The sequence below is a fragment of the Carcharodon carcharias genome, chromosome 16 (assembly GCF_017639515.1).
Source record: "Carcharodon carcharias isolate sCarCar2 chromosome 16, sCarCar2.pri, whole genome shotgun sequence".
In the NCBI taxonomy this organism is placed as follows: Eukaryota; Metazoa; Chordata; class Chondrichthyes; order Lamniformes; family Lamnidae; genus Carcharodon; species Carcharodon carcharias.
In genome coordinates, this window is record NC_054482.1 from 56,758,680 (window position 1) to 56,770,403 (window position 11,724).

General features: G+C 47.6%; 1 pseudogene; it reads left to right on the plus strand.

The window, feature by feature from the left end:
* Nucleotides 1-2,196: 2,196 nt before the first annotated feature.
* Nucleotides 2,197-4,186, plus strand: LOC121288948 (annotated as a pseudogene).
* Nucleotides 4,187-11,724: the final 7,538 nt, after the last annotated feature.

Here is an 11,724-nt window from a genome sequence, read left to right on the forward strand (position 1 = left end):
AGATCTTAGAATCCCTCTACCTTTTACCAACAACCTTCTCTTCTTTTATACATATTTGCCTCTTTGAATGTAAGTTCTCATTGTATCACTGGGCTTTTTGAATTTTACTTCATCTAACAATAAAACCATTTCATAACACCAATTTTATTATTAAGCTTTGAAAAAAGTAAACACATTGGCTTCTTCTGGCTATGTATAATACTTCACCCATTCTTTTGAATTGTTTATTTAAAAATGCAAATTGCTCCCTTGACATCTTTGTTTCTAAACTCCCCATGTTTATCTAATTAACATTTCAAACCTACTTCTCTTCTATATATCAAAGCCCGTAGACTAGCTGGTTTTAATCTAATTAAGACATACATAGATTCAGACAGCGCTAAACTCTATTTTAAAATAATTTCCAATAACATTATAGACATTATTATATCTTCTTGACATTCTCTCAGGTTATTACTATGTGACTCTATACATCATACCGTGAACAGTGCTATTCTCCAGTCCCATGTTAACCCTTGCTCTGCCACCTTTGCATTACAGTAGCATGCAGGCACATACATCATATAACACTCACTGCTTACTATCCTACCTAACTTTGTATCACCATCAAAATTGGATATGTTACAGTCAGTCCCCTCATCTAAGTCATTAAGGCTGGTAGAAGTTTGGAATTCTCTTCCTTAAATGGCAATTGATAATAGACCAATTCTAATTTTTAACTCTGAGATTGATAAGTATTTAATACTATGGGGTAAGAATAGGTATATGGAGTTAGGGCGCAGATTAGCCATGGTCTCATTGAATGGCGGAACAGGTTTAAGGCCTAAACAGCATACTCTTGTTATTCTCTTTGCATGATCCGCTCCCATTCCTATTTCATATAATATCCCAAAGCACTTTACAGCCAATTAAGACCTTTTAAAGTATAACCATTGTTGTGTAGGAAATGCCGCAGCCAATTTGTGCAGCAGATAGAAATGTGACCAAAGACTGATAGTCTGTTTAGTGATGTTGAATGAAGGATGCCTAGTGGCCACAACTTCAAAATACAGGCAGAACCATGGAAGAAAATATTGATTTCCTTAAAACAACGACAACCTGCATTTGTATGGCATTTTAATGTAGAAATACATCCCAAGGCATTTCATAGAAACAGTATTAAAACATAAATTGAGACCAAGCCCAAGAGGGAAATATTAGGATGGATCAAAGAGGCATTTTTGTTTTAAGGAGAGCTTTAAAGGTCAAGAGAGAGGTACAGAGGTTTGGGGAGGGAATTCCAGAACTTAGGCTCTAGGCAGCTGAATGTAATGCCCCCAGTTGTTGGGTAAAAGGAGTGCAGGATGCAGAGTTGACTGGATGCAGATTCCTCTGTGGGTTGTGAGGCTGGAGAAGGTTACAAATGTAGAGGGGTGACAGAATGAATACTTAAACTTGGTGATGAGAAATTTAAATTGGAGGTGTTGAAGGACCAGAGCCAGTATAGTTCAGCAAGCACAATGGTGATGGTGAGCAGAGCATAATGCATTTTAAGATGCACTCAGACAATTTCATTTGTGGCTATAACAAGCCTAAATCAATCCTTGTACTTTTGTGTGGCTCAATATTCCCTTTAAAATGTTGTAATTGTTTGGCCAGTTTTTTTCAGTGCATTGTGTTATGTTCTTCTTCAACGTAAACATACCAATCATACATAAAGATTTGGTAAAACATTAAAGTGCTTTCTTTATTTGAAAGCAAGTCTACATACAGATCGTATTCACTGGGAGCTAAGTATGGCGCACCGCATCTCTACCTGCTGCTTGCATACTGACCACAGTTTCCCAAACTGTGTTCCGTTCCGTATGATATATCCAGGGGTTCCGTGAAAATAATTTGTGTAGTGTGGATGGAGTGTAAGAGTTGGTGATGTGATGGATTTATTTAGATTAAAGTTGGTCACACCGTGTGAAATTGAAAATATTTAGTGACGCGTTCACGTAAATGGCTGTACAAAATGTTTTGTATTGTCTGCTTGGCTGAACACGTTTTATTGTGTGCACGCACAGTCGGCTGTAGAAACCATTTTCTGCCACCTGTCTGTGGTCACTGCTCAGTGCTCAGACTCGCTAGTGATAATCTAGTCATGCGGTATTTCAAGGAAGCAAGAAGTTTCTCTTGTATTTGTGAAATTTCATAATATTACAAAATTACACTATGGTACGCTACTTAGCTATGGACTGGTGGCTAAAGGAAGGGCCCTCAAAGAAGCACAAAGCAAGTTCTCCTGATATAATAACTAGCGATGAAGGTGGACCACTTCAGCCAGTCACTGCTGAAAAATCGGAAAATGATCTTTCCAAAATGAAGTGATCACTATCCATATCAACCGAATCAGCAGCAGGAAACAAGAAATCTAAGCACGATGAGAACTCTTTGTCTTTTGATTTATTTGCACTGGAGAAAAAGATTCCCCGGAAGCACAGTGCATCGTCCGCTCCAAAATATTGTTCAACAGTTCTATGGCCCCTGCTAAACTGCATTTGAAGGCATTTGAAAACAAATCACTCCAAATATAAGGATAAAGTTTTTTCAAGAGAAAGCTTAATGCACTTACAAACCGTAAACCTTGATGTTAGAAACTGTCAAAACTGATAATATAACACAGGAACCTTACAAAATATGTTACCGCATTGCATTCATGGGAGAGGCCCATAAGATTAGAGAAAACCTGATCAAGCCTTACACTGAAGATGCTGCAATGTGCGTGCTTGATGAGCATGCTGGTAAAAAAATCGAGGCACTACAGCTGTCAGACTATACTGTCAACCGACAAATTCAAGATTTTGCTGCTGACATCGCGAACGAGCTAGTTTCGCGACTGAAATCTTGCAATGTATATTCATTACAACTAGATGAGTTGACTGAAGTGTCGGGGCTTACAGTATTCCATGTATTTGTGCGTTATGTCTTTGATACATTTATTTAGGAGGACGTGCTCCTATGTAAATCTTTCCAAAGCGACACTACTGGTGAAGAAATATTTAACTGCATTAGCAACTTTATGAAAAGACATGAAATTAGTTGGGAAAAAACGTGTTGATCTGTGCAATGATGACACAGAGCAATGGTTGGGAAGAGAGGAAGTGTTGTAACATGGCTCAAAGTTGTAGCATCGCGCTGCACGAGCAGTCACGGTGTTCTCCACAGACAAGCACTCATTGTTCAGGACATGTCTACATCTCTAAAAAATGTCCTAGATGGGGCAGTGCAAATTATCATTTACATTAAGACTCGACCACTGAAATCCAGACTATTTAAAATGCTGTGCGAAAAAAATGGGCAGTGAGCACATGGTGCTGTTCTTATATACATAGGTGAGCTGGATGTCTTGAGGCAAAGTGCTCGCGAGACTTTTTGAGCTTCGTCGTGAAGCACTGGTGTTTTGTGTGGATCACAGATTTTAACTTTCAGGTTACTTGTCAAATACCTTGTGGTTTCTGAGACTTGGGTATCTTGCATATATTTTTACAAAACTGAATGAGGTGAATCTGTTGCTACAAGGAAAAGATGTTACTGTTTTTATTGCGAAAGACAAGATTTCATCGTTATTGCGAAAATTGTGTTTTTGGACTTTGTGCGTTTGAAATAAGAATTTCAACTGCTTTCCGACATTGAATGACTTTCTCACCAAAAATCTATTCTGCCCCCGATTAAAATACTTTCAGCCGTATTACACAGCACCTGTATGACTTGTTGGAATATTTTCCTGCTCTTTGTTGGAATATTTTCCTCCATCAAATGTCCACAATATGTGGGTGCATAAACCAATTGCGCTAACAGCCAGGCCAGTCGACCTATCAGTACAAGGTTAAGGGAGTCTGATTGACATGACTCCTGACTCCACACTAAAATAAAGCTTCAGCAAACTTCCGTTAATGAATTTTTGGAGCAGCTTTATTCATGAGTACCCGAATGTGACAAAAAAAACGGCAGTTTGTGAGCCTCTTCCTTTCGCTACAACATATTTGTGTGGAAGTGTTTTTTCAGCATGCTCTGCGACAAAAGCAAAAAAAACAGGAGCAGACTGAATGCTGCACCTGATACGAGAATCCAGCTCTCCAGCATCACCCCGATATTAAACTATTTGAACATCAGAAGTAGCATCACTTCTCCCACTAAAAATGACAAAAAGCTGAATAAATGAACTTTTAAATTATAATAAATGTATACATATAAGAAATAGGAAAAAAAACTCATAAATTTGTTTTTGTATATTTGTACTATTGTTTGTGTGTAATTAATTTTTGTGCTTTAAGTTTTCAACATCATAAGAATGTTCCTTAAGGGTTCCACCAATACTTTTGGAGGTCATAATTGTTCGTGACCGGAAGAGTTTGGGAAGCGCTGCACAGGATTACTACATCCTGTCAATGTGATGTGATTGACAGTAGTTTAAGCTACAACCCATTAAAGGCCATCAAATCACAACACATGATATCTTTAAATGTTTTTTGTGTGGCCGCAATTTAGCATTATTTAACAGAGGTACAATCTTTATCATCCCTTCCAGTCTGTGCATGGCCATGGGCACATATGTGCGAACTTGATGGGAACACTGGTGCTACAACAATTGCACTTGTATTGCACCTTTATTGAAGAAAAATGCATCAGATGTCTTTGAATGAGATGTAATCAGAAGTAAATGGACGCCAAACCAAAGGAGGTGATAAATGGAGGGTTGACCAAAGTTTGGTCAGGGGTGGTATTCAGGAGGTTCTTAAAAGAAGAGAATGGTGGAGGGATTGAGCAGAAGAATTCCAGAAATGCCACAACTACCAGTAACAACCACCAGTACTGGGGTGGTAGAGATGTCATGGACAGAAGGCCAAAGTTAGAGGAACATCCTCTGGAGCTCCCATCCATGGCTCCGCTCACCACACAAACATTCCATGCAGTGCCATGTGTGCTGCTCACACTCCATCTGTTTTCATGCAGGAGAAGCTGGCTCACAGCAGCAGGGAGAGGTCCCAGACCGAGGGGGGAGTAGCCCACATAGGGCCCCTCATTCACATTGAGGAGCGTGCATTCACACTGACTGGTGAGGATGTGAACCATGCCTGCAGCGACGGTGAGGTCGGCTGTGAGCACCCACGTGAGGATCCTGCACCACATCTTCCCTCTCTTAACACAACTGTGAGTGCTCTGTTTCCTGCTTTTGACTCTGCTGTCATGCACTAATTAACTCAGGGAGCTCTGCCAAGTGACCAAAGCCCTCAGCCAGCCAGTCCTTCAGCTCCATCCAGGTCCTCACCTCCAGCCAAGAGGACACCTCCTCCATTGGTTATAAGCAGCATGGAAGTCCTGTTACAGCGCTTACTCACACTCTCCACCGGCGCAGGGCCACACACCTCAGTGGGACCTAGATCTAGAGCAGGAACTAGTGGGACCTAGATCTAGAGCTAGTTCCTAATCTGGTGGTCATCGCATGGACACGTATCTGCAGCAGGAAGAGGCAGGTTCAGCCAAGCTCCCTGGCACTCGGAGGACTGCTAGGGAAGAGGCATCTGTGAGGTCGAAGTCAGGTGACAAATCTCTGGATTTGGCCTTCCAACTCATCCTGGAGAGTCAGCAGAAGGCGGGGGAATATCACGCAGAGCTGTTGGGAGCCCTCAACAGTGTGGCACGTGAGTCAGAGGAGTGCGCCTGCTTGCTCTCTGATGAAGTTGTGCCCAGATGTGCACATATGGAGGTCTCCATGGGGAGGAAGTTGGCATCATGGAGACCCTGGACCAGCAGAACGCAGAAATGTGAGCAGGCCTGCACTCCATTGCAGTAGCCATGGGTGACTTGCCTGTGGTGGCAACGCAAGAGGGAAACGGGGCATATCGACATCCCTCCAGATGCTCCTTCTCATCAAGGAGCCAGGCCAGGGCCCTCAGGCACCCGAAGGGAGGAGGAGCTGCAGCTGGACATCCCAGAATCATCCACTCAGGAATCTCAGAGTCTGTCCTCTCCCTCCAAGTCCACTTTGCCTGTAACTCCATCAACCTCATTCTCTGTCACTGCAGAGGGAGCAGTTGGCTCACAGGAGGACAGCCACAGTAAACTGGGGCCCTCAAAGCCTCGGCTCTCCAGTGGACCCAGGCCAGATTCATCAGAGGCAACAGGGCCAACCATTGCACAGGCTGTCTCCATCCCTGCTGTGGATGTCAGGGCAGCACCTAGAAGAAGTGGTAGGCTTAAAAAAGCTAAAAAAATTCCTGATCACAAGTGGTTGCACAGGTGAACATATTTTGTCACTTTATGATCTGAAAATACATTCCCTTTCACTGAATAATGTGTAACGGTGTCTTTCAGCTTCATTGACAGGCTGTGTGAGTCCTCCCCCTGCATCCACCACCCCAACCCCCTCCAAAAGCAGTTCAGCTGCACGCAGCCAGTGAATGAGTGATTCTGGAGGGAGCAGTGTTTGTGTGGCAGGGCCTTTCGGACCCTCGTGTAAGCATTTTCCCAGGCCCGCAGATCCTTCCTCCATCACACTCATCTCAATGTCCTGAGCATTTTCAATGCTGGACTTCTCTTTCAGTTGTCCATCAGAGCCGACCTGCATCTCCGCCCACCCACTGACCACACTCCCATGTAGCACCTGTTCCTGCACCACACGAGGCTCCTTTCACTTTTGATTTTGCAAAATGGTGCTGGTGAAGTTTGTCATTAGCTCCCCCGTCCTTTCCCCTCTCCCAGTCACCCATATCCTTTCCTCCATCACTTTGACCCTCCCTGGCATCACCTTCCACCTCCCCACTGTCAGCTACCAGCCAGAACCCTTTTCTTCCCGGGATGTGCAGGTGAACATGCACATTCCTTATGTCCAAAAGACTCCCACCCCCATCCCCATTGACCTCCCCGACCTCCTCCTTCCCACCCCCAGGGTCCGTGTCTGCCTCCGACTACCCACCAACCACCCTCACCATCCCTTCTACCACTACTGTCGCACACTCACCCTCCCACCCTACTGGCTCACTCTGCCCTCCTTGATTCTCGCCATTCGCTCCCATCACACCTGCCCTCATTTCGCTCCCCAGGAGGCAGTCATCAACTCCGCAGACCCCTCCCTTGCATGTACATCTGGACACCCCCACCCCTCTTACTCCTTTCCCCACCCTTATTCCTTCCTTCACCCTTACTCTTTCCCCCCTGGAATTCTTTCCCCCTCCAAACTCTTTCCTTTATATCTTCCTCCCCGCTTACACCTGCCTCCCCAGTTGCCGCATTCTCCCTGGGCAGAATCTTGACGTCGACGTGAGTGGGCGGGCCCAACACGCCAACTCGTAAAGTGACGTGTGATGACGTTGAGCGTGTGTCCCACCATCACCACACGCCATTGCAATATTTCAGTGGGCAGGCACGCTATGAGTTCCGAGGCACGCCCGCCATTAATCAATGGGCCACTTAAGGCCCTTGAGGGATTAATACACTGCGATTTTTCAGAACCCATGCGATTTTCAGAGCATCGCACGCACGCAACGGGCAGACAGGTAGGCCATATTTTTTTTTTAAATAATCCACGGGCAGGATAACATGGGTTAGTGGGCTTGTGAATACTAGTTGTTCGTTATTTACTTTAGAAGCTTACTGCTATTTGCTTGCATGAACAGGAGAACTTCAAATCTCTTTGAGCTGCTTTGACAGGAATAATAAGCTTCAGTTCAGGATTCTGGAAGAAAATTAATTCTTGGGGCCTTGCAGGTTTCAGGCAGCCTTTCCTTACCCTGGGAATGGGGGCTGTGCTCTCCACTGGAGGCATCTCCTCTGAGGAGGAAGAGAGAGCCAGAAGTTGGGGGGGGAGGCCAGGAGTCCATATTCAGCCTCCAGGGGAGCCACCTTTGGGAGGAGAGGCACAGACAAAAGGGGTGCAGGGCCAACAGGAAGTGCAAGGTGGAAGAGGCTGCAGAAGATGCCACTATCCTGCTGCCAGGGTTTATAGGCGGCGAAGCAGTTACCTCAATATGTCTGAGGTGCAGTGCTGAAGGAGGCTCCGTCTCTCAAGGGAGACAGTGATCTCCAATTATTAGATGATAGGCCCTGGATGACAAGGGCTATCCCCTCAGAAGGTGGATCATGATGCCCCTCCACCATCCAAGAACAGAAGCCGAGCAGCGGTACAATAGGAGCCTCGGCACCACAAGCGTGGTGATAGAGAGAACCATCGGTCTTCTGAAGATGCACTTCCAATGCCTGGACCGTTCAGGGGGCGACTTGCAATACCCCCCAGATCGTGTGTCACTGACAGTGGCTGTATGCTGCGCTCTCCACAATCTGGCATTGGAAGTGGGGATGGTGGGGGGGGGGGGTGCGGTGCACAGTGGAGGAAGAAGATGTAGACACAGATGCTCTGGCTGCACACGATGAGTCCAGTAGTGAATCTGAGGGCGAGCACGCTCAGGAGAATGCTGAGGGGATAGTTGCTGACCAAGGCAACCTCCAGGGAGGCAGGGACACCTGGGAGGTTTTCATCCAACTGTCCTTCAGCTAGCCCACCACAGACATACCTCCAACACACGCCAGGACTGCAGTCTCCATACTTGATACCTGAGAGCAACATTTGCCTGGTTAGGAACATTAACTATGCGCCTTGTCAATAAAGCTCAATGACAAACAAGTCACTCATAACATCATGGGTTCCCGTCCACCTGCAGAACTAATGAAGCACCCAGAGGCTTGCTGAGAACCAAAACATTTAAAACAGAAATGAAAGTGCATTAAAAGGTGTTGAGCAGCACACCAAATGAGAAGCAAGTAATACAAGTGGGGGAACAACAGAAAACCACCAGTGATAAGCCCGTGTTGTGCCTAAGGTGATAAACGCTTATGTTTGCGGGTGCTACGTCTAGGTTCTCCCACCTTGCTGGCACTGGCATTGCAGATAGCCTGCTCATTCTGCTGTCCTGTTGGCCTTAATGACCTTGGTGGGTGTCCTCTGCCCCGTGGAGCCTGTGCTGGTCCTGCCTGGAGGGAATGGCCAATGCCACGGCTGGCATCTCCCCAGTCACCGCAGCCTCATCGGATGCCACAGTCACTGGCAGAGGGGCGGAGGAGCTGCCCTCATCCGGAGCGCGCTGAGAGGAGCCCACAGAGACAACAGGCAGCTCGTGCGTCAAGGCGAGGTTGCTTTGGACCTCCCTGCTCACTATTGATGGATGGGCACCTAGCTGGAATACTGGGTGCTCAATCTATCTCCCACACTGACACTAAGGTCAATGCTGCTGTGAAGGCTTACAGGTCCAAGTGCATCCCCAGGAAGCCCTAATTGTTCTCCTCGAGTAGCCTCTCCATGAGAGTCGCCACTCTCTCCATGGAGGAAGCATTGTGCTTGGCCATGAGGCTCATTGCATTGCCGATGCTCTGCATGGACTCTCCATCATGGAGACCATGCCACGCATAGCCTCATGTATCACCGCCAGATCCTCCCACAGACCCTCCAGCATCTGCTGCCTCAGGGACGACTCCAGAGGCACATCACCAGCCACTGACTGAGCATGTTCCTGATCCCCAGCAGTCCTCCGACTACCAGCTCCCTGGGCACTCTCTGCCTCCACCCATACCTCAAGCAAATGTGAAGTGCCCTCACCGCTTGCACCGAGACACTAGCCGATGATCTTATCCTCGCTGAGGTGCTAGTATCTGTGCTGGTGCCTGCCTGGCTGAGAGGTGCATTTATATCTCCTGGGCCGTCAGGGGTCAGTGGCGGGTCCTCTGCCTCCTGTCTCTGGAATTACTCTGGTGAGGCTGAAAGAAAGAACAAGGATATTTGATTAGTTGAAGTCATGACACCGTTAATGTTCATGCTTGGCACCCGGATCAGGATGCGCTCGTCCTTCCATTATCAATGGGGATCCCATGTTGGAGGCTGAATTCAATATACAGTCAATAGTGGAATGTTTGCACTGACAGACATTGTGAACTCAGGGCACGGCACTCTTACCTCCCAGTGCCATCCCAAACTCACCACTGTAGTAAGACCTGGGCACATGGCGCCTCTCCAGCTCGAGAGCCTCTTGTTTGTATCTGGTGAGTATGAGTAGTTGGGCCTGCCCTCCACCAGTCCACATCCATTCAGCATTATTGTGTGCTGTCTTCTCCTGAAAGAAGAAAGGAGCATTAATTAGTCCACCCTGTAGCTGCATTGCCAACCCCACCTGAGTGAAACATTCCAAGGCTCATCTGATTCGTGACCCTGGAGCCACCACACACTCATTCCAAGCAGCCAGGGCTGACCCCCTTGCCCAGATGCTGCCTCCATCATATTTGCCACTCAGACTCTATGACCTTCCAAACCAAGGAGCACTACTAGAAGGACAAGGGCAGCAGATGGATGGCTACCCCACCACCTGGAAGTCCCCCTCCAAGTCACTCAGCTTCCTTTCTTTGAAATGTTTTGGCATTCCAGCACTGCACCTAGGTCCAGATTCTGGAGATCACCCCCAAAGCAGCACTGTGGGTGTACATGCACCACATGCAGCAGATACAGAAGGGAGCTCAGCACCACCCTCTCGGGGCAACTTGGGATAGGCAATAAATGCTGGCCGACCCAGCGAGGGCCACATGCCGTGAATGAATGAATTCAATAACTAAACTCCAAATTGTGGGGGGTGGGCCAAGAGTGGCCAAACTAACTGCTGTGCTAAGTGACCCATGCCAACACAGTACTCACCCTTCCCCATCGTACGAGGTCATTCAACCCAGGTGGGTCTCACCACATCGTGAGAGCTGACCCTTTCTGCCACCTCCTCCCAGGCACGTTTCATCATGTTGGGGGGGCCCCTCCTCCTGTCCCTTGCCACAAGGATGTCACAGCGTGCTGCCATCTCCTTGAGGAAGGCAGCGGAGCACTCATCTCAGAATCTCGGAGCACGATGCCCCACTGACCTTCCCACCTGTCTGGCCTGCTCTCCAAGAGCGCTGTTGGACATCCTTCTGTGTGCCTTTTGAAGGCTGCCTGCACTATTTTTAAACGCCATTGGACCCAGCGGTCATTGGACTCACACCATTGCCCGCTCCTTCCCTCTGTTCTCGGGAGCTGTGATCCATGCTTGGCAGGCCTTAATTGGCCTGCCCGTGTAAAATGGCAGCACAGAGCCAACTGCCGGTGGCAATCAGCTCCGCGCCTGCTCCCGCCCAGCCCTCCTGACATAGGTAAGATTCAGGCCCCTGTTATACTCTCCTCCCCCATCCTAACCTCACCCCCCATACCACCACAGCACCCCCCCCTCCACCCCCCCCCCGACACGATTGTCCCCCCTCTCCCAATCTCACCCACCTGTTACATCTTCCTCTCCCACTCACAGCTGGACCTTCCTCTCTACCCCTTCGACAATCATCTGTAGCAGACCATGGCCAAGACACTGATGTCCTAAAGTAGACCCTCAATGGTGACCTTCCACCTTCAGTGAGCTGCTTTGCAGCAGAGCCACGTCCATGTAAATCCACCCAACTGTGATTCACGTGTTCCTCCAGAGTCAGGTTGCTGTAGGGCTCCAGCAGCTTCTGCTCCTCGGATGTCCGTGATGTGAGCAAGGCTCTGACACGATAAGTCCCAACTTCTGCACGTCATACTTGTCAAGATGTGTCCTGTACCGGTGTGTTTTCCATTCGGCGTGGGCAGTAAATTTGACGTGGGGGGGGTGTGATTCCAGCAAACAGGGCTTACAATCATATGCAGACGTATTAAAATGAAGTTCT